Source organism: Pteropus vampyrus, unplaced genomic scaffold (assembly GCF_000151845.1).
Source record: "Pteropus vampyrus isolate Shadow unplaced genomic scaffold, Pvam_2.0 Scaffold47, whole genome shotgun sequence".
In the NCBI taxonomy this organism is placed as follows: domain Eukaryota; kingdom Metazoa; phylum Chordata; class Mammalia; order Chiroptera; family Pteropodidae; genus Pteropus; species Pteropus vampyrus.
The window spans coordinates 2,423,445-2,431,570 of NW_011888828.1; the positions used below are offsets into that span (position 1 = coordinate 2,423,445).

Consider the following 8,126-nt stretch of genomic DNA (forward strand, 5'->3'; position numbering starts at 1 on the left):
TTTTCTTCCTTGATCAACTGATACATGCTAATATAATGCTATAACCAAAGATATAGAATTAAATCAGACAATAAATATTCCTGTTCATCTCTACTGTCATGGTGGATAATCAAAAACTTACGCCTTTATTTTTATAGGTAAAATAAACAAAAGATAAAATTAATAAAATTAACTTGCTATTTAGTTCCATAATGTCACTCATTGAAGATTGTTTTCCTTCGAAATATTTGAATGCACTGGCTAATTCACACTATGTGATATTTGCTTACCAAATTAACAAATGGAAGGAATTCAAACCAGATGTTTTTTAAAATGCATTCTTCATAAGCCAAGAAAGGATCCAAACTCTGAAGGAATTCCAGATGTCTGAACGTTTTATCTGAACCAGTTCCATGATGATAAAACCGTCTTGTCACTCATTTTGTCAGATCAAATGACTTCTCTATTGCGACTGATAACTGAATAAGAACACTCTTGGCTGACTCCACTGTTGACATTATCTCTTCCCATAAACACCAGGAGAGGAAAGTTTTGAATTCTTAAGAATGGTCATGCCCTGTGATTATTTCCACCAGCATCTTCAATCTTCAGTTAAATGTTCCCAACAAATATACAAATTAACGCCTCTGCTTCCTTGTAGGCCAATATGCGGAGAACACTGTTGCTTAAAATTATTTTAATGGCTTATATTCTCAAATGATTATAAACCTCAAGATTTCCAAGCAATGGAATGTTCTTTTTTTTAATTTAAATAATCCCCCCCTTTGAAAGCCAATTACCTTGTGTTCACAGTTTATAAATTACTTATTCAACAAATATTAATATACTATTAACTAGTGAAAAGATAAGTGGCAGAAAAAAAGAAAAAACCACTGAAGACAGAAAAAAGATAAATGGCAGAAGCAGTTGATGGTCAATAAAAATGCATAATAAAATATTCGACAAATGCTATCAATGAACAGGTGCAGTGTGTGTGTGTGCGTGTGTGTGTGCATGTGTGTGTGTGTAGTTAGACAGAGAGAGGCCCCTTGGAGGAGGTCACACTGAAGCTGAGGCCTAAAGAATGAGCAGAAGGAGTAAAAGCAAACAGTAGGCAGCAGGGTCCCAAGCAGAAGGAACAGTAAGTACAAGACCTTGCAGTAGAAAATGGGTTGGCATATTCAGTTAGGGAAAGGAGCTGAGTGTCGCTGAGATGTCCAGAGCATGAGAAGAGGTGGGAGAAGATAAGAAAAGGGGAAGAGACCAGATCACGTGGGCCATGAAAGAAGTTCAGACTCTATTGAAAGTACAATCCATTTAAGGTGGTCAAAAAGTGGTGTATTGTGATTCAATTTTTATTTAAAAAAAAATTATATTGGCTAATTTTTGGTGAGAAGGAAGAGTGGGAACAGGCAAGTCAGGCCACTACTGCAGTGATTCGGGAAAGAATAGAAAATGGCTTACAGCTGGAAAGAAACTGTTGAAGATGAGAAATATTCAAGTTGAAATGGTCGGATTCACTGAAAGTGAGAGAAGGAAGGGAGGAATTAAGCACAACAGGGCCCATTAGATTTAGCAGCTAGATGGAGGATGGCACCATTCACTGAGATGCAGGAGAGCTAGCAGAGGGAAAGTCCCGGGGCGGGATTGGGTTGGATCTAGTTTTATTCTGGAGAGACTGGGTTTGCGGTACCTGTGAGGAAAGTTCTGAATTCTTAAGGATGGTCACATTCTATGACTCTTCCGTGATTACTTCTACCAGCATCTTCAATCTTCAGTTCAGTGGGGGAAATAGCGAGGAGGCAGTCTGAGAAGTAAGGTGAATATATGGGGTATGTGAGCTTAGAGGAGAGGCTTGGGGAAGTATTTAAAACCGTGGGACTAGATGAACTGTCCAACAGAGAGGATACTGTGAGAGCAGAAATTAGGGCTCCAGATTGAACCCTGGAAAACTCCAGCATTTAAAGATTGTGTTAAGAGAGAAGATAAAGATGGTCGCTCATTTCAGGAGGAGGGATTTTAATGGAGTGGTGGAAGCTTGAAGCCATATGGAAACTTGGGAGAACCCAAAGGTCACAGTGGTTTTAAATACTTTGCTTAGTCCAACTGTGTATAAAGTTTAGTTTACAAGTAAAAATCCCACTGGCAGTAGAAGTCCAAAGTCAAGCAAAATGTCTAATGTCCTGCAGAATCCTTCGTTCCTGGAAGGAGAGAGGAAGGAAAGAATTTAGACGGAACTTGCAACATAAAAGATTTGGCAATGTATATAGTGAATTCAGTAAACAGATCAAAGAACAGGTTTTTGTTCAAGTGGGTGGATTTATTTACTGTTAAATATTTTGGCATAAAATGTGTATGTACATTGTGAGCGCGATTATATTCGAACCATGCGTGTGGGAAGTAACATGCAAAAATGAAGTTTTGTTAGAGTTATGATACTTATGTGGTTTAAAAAGTTATAATGTTTACATCGCTACTATATTACCTTTTTCTAAACAAAGAAAAATTATTTCATGTGACATGGAAGGAAAGAAACTCAGATTTTTGTGGTTTCTGCTCAATAGGTATACATTTTTTGGCACGCGAGGACTCCCCAGACCAGATAGGTATGTAACAATCTCAGACTACAATGTGAGGCAGTGTGGGAGGGCCAGTAACAGGTCTTTCTCATCAGTGTGTATAGTTCTTTTCCCACTGTTTCTTTAATATTACAAAAAAATCAAGCCCTGTAACTCTAAAATCCATTTCTCATCTTATTCTCAAACTTCTTTGTGAGAGGATCAGAGATGGCTTGTCAAAGCAGCATTATTTATCTGCATGATTTCCCACTTTGATTTTTATACCTAAACACGATTCCGTGGGTTTGTTTCTCTGGGTGGCTGGATCACCATGGCTTCCCTGGCAGCTGTCCAAGCCCCAGTTGTACTGGCTACAGATAGAAATCAAAGGGGCAGTTACCTAATGTCATCAGCTAATAGATTGTTACCTAATTATTGGCACCCTCCTACCATGAGCCCGCAGAAAGGATCTCAGTCTAGTTTCTGAGGTCAAAGGTGAGACTAGGCAAGAGAAGAAAAGGGGCAGAAGGAACACGGAAGAGGCAACAGTCAATCTTCACCGACCTTGAGGTTGGCAAGGAGCTTGCTGAGGTCGGTCTTAACGTCAGATTTTACTGACTAAGCATTTATTGAGTGCTTCGGGTGGTCACAGTATTTGTCGTTAGCCAGGTTCTTAAAGGAGCTCACTTTGATCATTGATTATGAGAGACCAAGAAAAAAAAAAAGATCAAAATGTGTCCTTTTGAAATGCAAATAACTCTGAGAAAAGTAACAAAAATTGCCACTGCTTTTGTAAAATTCAGAGAACTCAGACCATGCTCCTCAGAGCCCCATCTAACACCTTTTGCACGTTCTGCGCACTCAAGTAGAGGGAAGTGACAAGATGAGAGGCATAGAGCTTTCAGATTAAAATAAATCTCAAGAAGACTTTCCATGCTCCAAAGCAGAAATTATTCATAGAATTATAGATGAACAAAATCTCCCTCTTTTGACTTTAAAAACTGTTTAGAACACCTTTTAAAAACTATAGTCAAATTATTATTTCCTGTTCCTCATCTTAAAATTTATTTTATTTTAGAAACAGCTACTTCTCTCAGTTACTGGGACATCTATCTATATTTGAAAGAATACAATCTAAGATCAGGCAGTAGTGATGTTATTTGAAAGGTTGGCTATTTACTTTCATTGAGAAAAGACAAATTTTCTTTAAATGCCTTGTTCAGAATATGAGTAAACATCTTTAAGGAGCCACTCCATTATGACATTACACATTTTGGGGGTGGGGTGGGGGGGAATAACCTGATTTTAAAGCTCATCCCTCTTCCATGACATTTCTTAATGATCCTTTTGTACAAAAGATTCTCAGAAGGATTAAGAGAAAACACATTTTTTTAAAAAAGATAAGATGTTTCACAAAAAGGCAGCATAAAGGCAAAATGGCATGGATTCTAGAGACTTAGCTTAAGTCCAGCTGAGCCTCAGTTTCCTCTTCTATATAATGGGGGATAACAGCAGTACCCACTTCCTAGAGTTATTGTGAGGCATGCAATAGATAGCAGCTCTTGTGTTAGCTACATTTGGGGCTAGATGCTGCTATATATTGGGGGGATTAAACCCCAATTGGAATTCTAAAAATAACTCAGACCTGTAGGGCTGTACATCTGTTTTTTGATTCGGTGACAAATTCACATTCAGTATTCTACTTTATAAGACATGAGAGAAAGTTCAAAGTCTTTGTGGAAAAAGAAATCTTACCGAAGTCTTCTTAAAGGAAACATTCATTTTCTCACTCAGCAAATGTTTACCAAAACCTACTGTATAACGAGCATTGCAGTTTCTGATCTCATTGAACTTGGATCTAATGGAGGAGATTGTGACTAATCAAATAACCACGAATAAATAATACAATCTAAAATAAAAGCTATGAAGAAAAATTCTGACTTTTTTTTTTAATCTTAGAAAATACAACAGACTTTGAAAATATACTTGGGAAGTACAATTTTGCCATTTTTCAATCTCATTCTCTTTCATAATATATAGTTAGGATATTGGTACTTGGGCTCAGTTGTTTGTGTATGGTGCTATATATTTGTTAAGATCAACTGTACCAAATACATCTTACATGTTCGAAATTGGATTAAAACTTAGCATTATTAAAATAGAAAACCGATGAATCTCTGAAGCTACAATTTCACATCATGGTCATGCACATATTTTCAAGGGAAAGGAAATTCTAGGCAGGAAGCCTGGGGTGGCCTGGCCCTAAGGAAAGCAGAATGAGGTTCCCAAAGCAGCTGTCAAGGTCCTTGATCTGTAAAGTCTGGGTCAGAGTAACAAAAGGATTGAGGCCGGGCCAGAAAAACTAGGTCACGGCACCCAAGAAAGCAAACCTTCAGGGCGGGGGGTGTGGGGGGTGGGCTTCATTTTTGTTTCATTTATACTAAAAAATTTATCCAGGAGGTCTTCTCTGAGAAATATTTTTCAAACAGTAGGTCATGATCTGTTTGTGGGTCTTCAAATAAATTTAGTGGGTACTTAACGGCATTTTTTAATGAAAGAAAAAATCAAAATAGAAGACATCACCTATGTTTTGGAGGGTATGGTATACCAAGCGACCATCTGGGGCCCAGAGCCTTTTCAGCCGTGGGAATTCTCTGAGGTACATCCTGTCCCCTATGTTTGTCAAGATATGGTCCTTCTAAAGTAAAACCCCGTCCCGAAGCAAGTTGCACAGAAACAGGGACCTCAGAGCAGAGCTCCTACCCAGGCCGAAGTTCAGGGATCAGTCTGAGCTAGATCACATCTGGATGTGGAGGCTGGTGCTACAAAAGGGCAGTCCAGAAGAGATGTCCTTTAAATGTGGATGAGGTGGAGACCAAGTTCAAGGTCTCCTATGATGGGAAGGAAATGTATAGGTTGGAATTGCTGATATTTGGCCATTTTTGACTTGCAAAAACGGCAGTCTCTTGTATTGAAACTAAAAGGTGGGTTGGCCCAACCTTGGAGACTCTCCTGAGAACGCACCTCCTTCAGGACTTCACTGCGAGTGGGTATGGCACTGATCGGAGACAATTGGGAGAGGGATTAAATCAAGAGTTTACATCCAGATTTTCTTTGCTGGTCTCCTTTCCCTTGAGCACCTTTCAGCTGTCTGAAACTGAAGCCATTGTGTTTTAAACAAGGTATGCTTAGAGATAGCTTCCTTCTCTCCTTAGCACCTTTATGACAAAGACTGCATTGCAAATACTATAATGTTTTCAGCTTTATTTCCCCGCTTGATACTTAAGAAAACAAATGAAGTTAATTTATATGAGAACTTTTCTCTTTTCATGAGGATCAAGGGGTGATAATTTTATCAGTAGATATAATTTCTAATTTTACATATTCTAACTTCCCACATTATTTTTGGATGACGGAGAATTCTCAAGGAAAGGGGAATGGCTATTTGGTCATCCTTAAAGGATTAGAGCATTCCAAGGAAGACTCCTGGATGATAAAAGGGGAGGAAAGGTCAACGAGTGATTGTTTGGCAAGTTTGGCAAACAGCGTGGTCACTTTTTGCTGAGAGTTAAGAGCTGGTGGAGGGGGCAGTGAGAGAACGGGCTCTTAGCCGGGGTTATGGACAGATAAGCTTCAGGGGAAGAAAACTACTATGGTAATGAAAGATGCCAGCTGTCACCCTGGGCATGAGTGGTGGGGCAGCGGTGGTTATCTGTAGACCCTCCTACCATGAGCCCGCAGAAAGGATCTCAGTCTAGTTTCTGAGGTCAAAGGTGAGACTAGGCAAGAGAAGAAAAGGGGCAGAAGGAACACGGAAGAGGCAACAGTCAATCTTCACCGACCTTGAGGTTGGCAAGGAGCTTGCTGAGGTCGGTCTTAACGTCAGATTTTACTGACTAAGCATTTATTGAGTGCTTCGGGTGGTCACAGTATTTGTCGTTAGCCAGGTTCTTAAAGGAGCTCACTTTGATCATTGATTATGAGAGACCAAGAAAAAAAAAATCAAAATGTGTCCTTTTGAAATGCAAATAACTCTGAGAAAAGTAACAAAAATTGCCACTGCTTTTGTAAAATTCAGAGAACTCAGACCATGCTCCTCAGAGCCCCATCTAACACCTTTTGCACGTTCTGCGCACTCAAGTAGAGGGAAGTGACAAGATGAGAGGCATAGAGCTTTCAGATTAAAATAAATCTCAAGAAGACTTTCCATGCTCCAAAGCAGAAATTATTCATAGAATTATAGATGAACAAAATCTCCCTCTTTTGACTTTAAAAACTGTTTAGAACACCTTTTAAAAACTATAGTCAAATTATTATTTCCTGTTCCTCATCTTAAAATTTATTTTATTTTAGAAACAGCTACTTCTCTCAGTTACTGGGACATCTATCTATATTTGAAAGAATACAATCTAAGATCAGGCAGTCGTGATGTTATTTGAAAGGTTGGCTATTTACTTTCATTGAGAAAAGACAAATTTTTTTTAAGTGCCTTGTTCAGAATATGAGTAAACATCTTTAAGGAGCCACTCCATTATGACATTACACATTTTGGGGGTGGGGTGGGGGGGAATAACCTGATTTTAAAGCTCATCCCTCTTCCATGACATTTCTTAATGATCCTTTTGTACAAAAGATTCTCAGAAGGATTAAGAGAAAACACATTTTTTTAAAAAAGATAAGATGTTTCACAAAAAGGCAGCATAAAGGCAAAATGGCATGGATTCTAGAGACTTAGCTTAAGTCCAGCTGAGCCTCAGTTTCCTCTTCTATATAATGGGGGATAACAGCAGTACCCACTTCCTAGAGTTATTGTGAGGCATGCAATAGATAGCAGCTCTTGTGTTAGCTACATTTGGGGCTAGATGCTGCTATATATTGGGGGGATTAAACCCCAATTGGAATTCTAAAAATAACTCAGACCTGTAGGGCTGTACATCTGTTTTTTGATTCGGTGACAAATTCACATTCAGTATTCTACTTTATAAGACATGAGAGAAAGTTCAAAGTCTTTGTGGAAAAAGAAATCTTACCGAAGTCTTCTTAAAGGAAACATTCATTTTCTCACTCAGCAAATGTTTACCAAAACCTACTGTATAACGAGCATTGCAGTTTCTGATCTCATTGAACTTGGATCTAATGGAGGAGATTGTGACTAATCAAATAACCACGAATAAATAATACAATCTAAAATAAAAGCTATGAAGAAAAATTCTGACTTTTTTTTTTAATCTTAGAAAATACAACAGACTTTGAAAATATACTTGGGAAGTACAATTTTGCCATTTTTCAATCTCATTCTCTTTCATAATATATAGTTAGGATATTGGTACTTGGGCTCAGTTGTTTGTGTATGGTGCTATATATTTGTTAAGATCAACTGTACCAAATACATCTTACATGTTCGAAATTGGATTAAAACTTAGCATTATTAAAATAGAAAACCGATGAATCTCTGAAGCTACAATTTCACATCATGGTCATGCACATATTTTCAAGGGAAAGGAAATTCTAGGCAGGAAGCCTGGGGTGGCCTGGCCCTAAGGAAAGCAGAATGAGGTTCCCAAAGCAGCTGTCAAGGTCCTTGATCTG

The 8,126-nt window shown here is 38.4% G+C and overlaps 1 long non-coding RNA gene across 1 annotated transcript; it reads right to left on the bottom strand.

Annotated features, from left to right (window-relative positions):
- Nucleotides 1-356: 356 nt before the first annotated feature.
- LOC111739120 lies at nucleotides 357-3,211 on the bottom strand. Its single transcript, XR_002780115.1, has 2 exons — nucleotides 3,102-3,211; nucleotides 357-2,180 (listed from the first exon to the last, which is right to left on the bottom strand). It is a non-coding gene; the product is annotated as an uncharacterized LOC111739120 (long non-coding RNA).
- Between the last annotated feature and the right edge of the window lie 4,915 nt (nucleotides 3,212-8,126).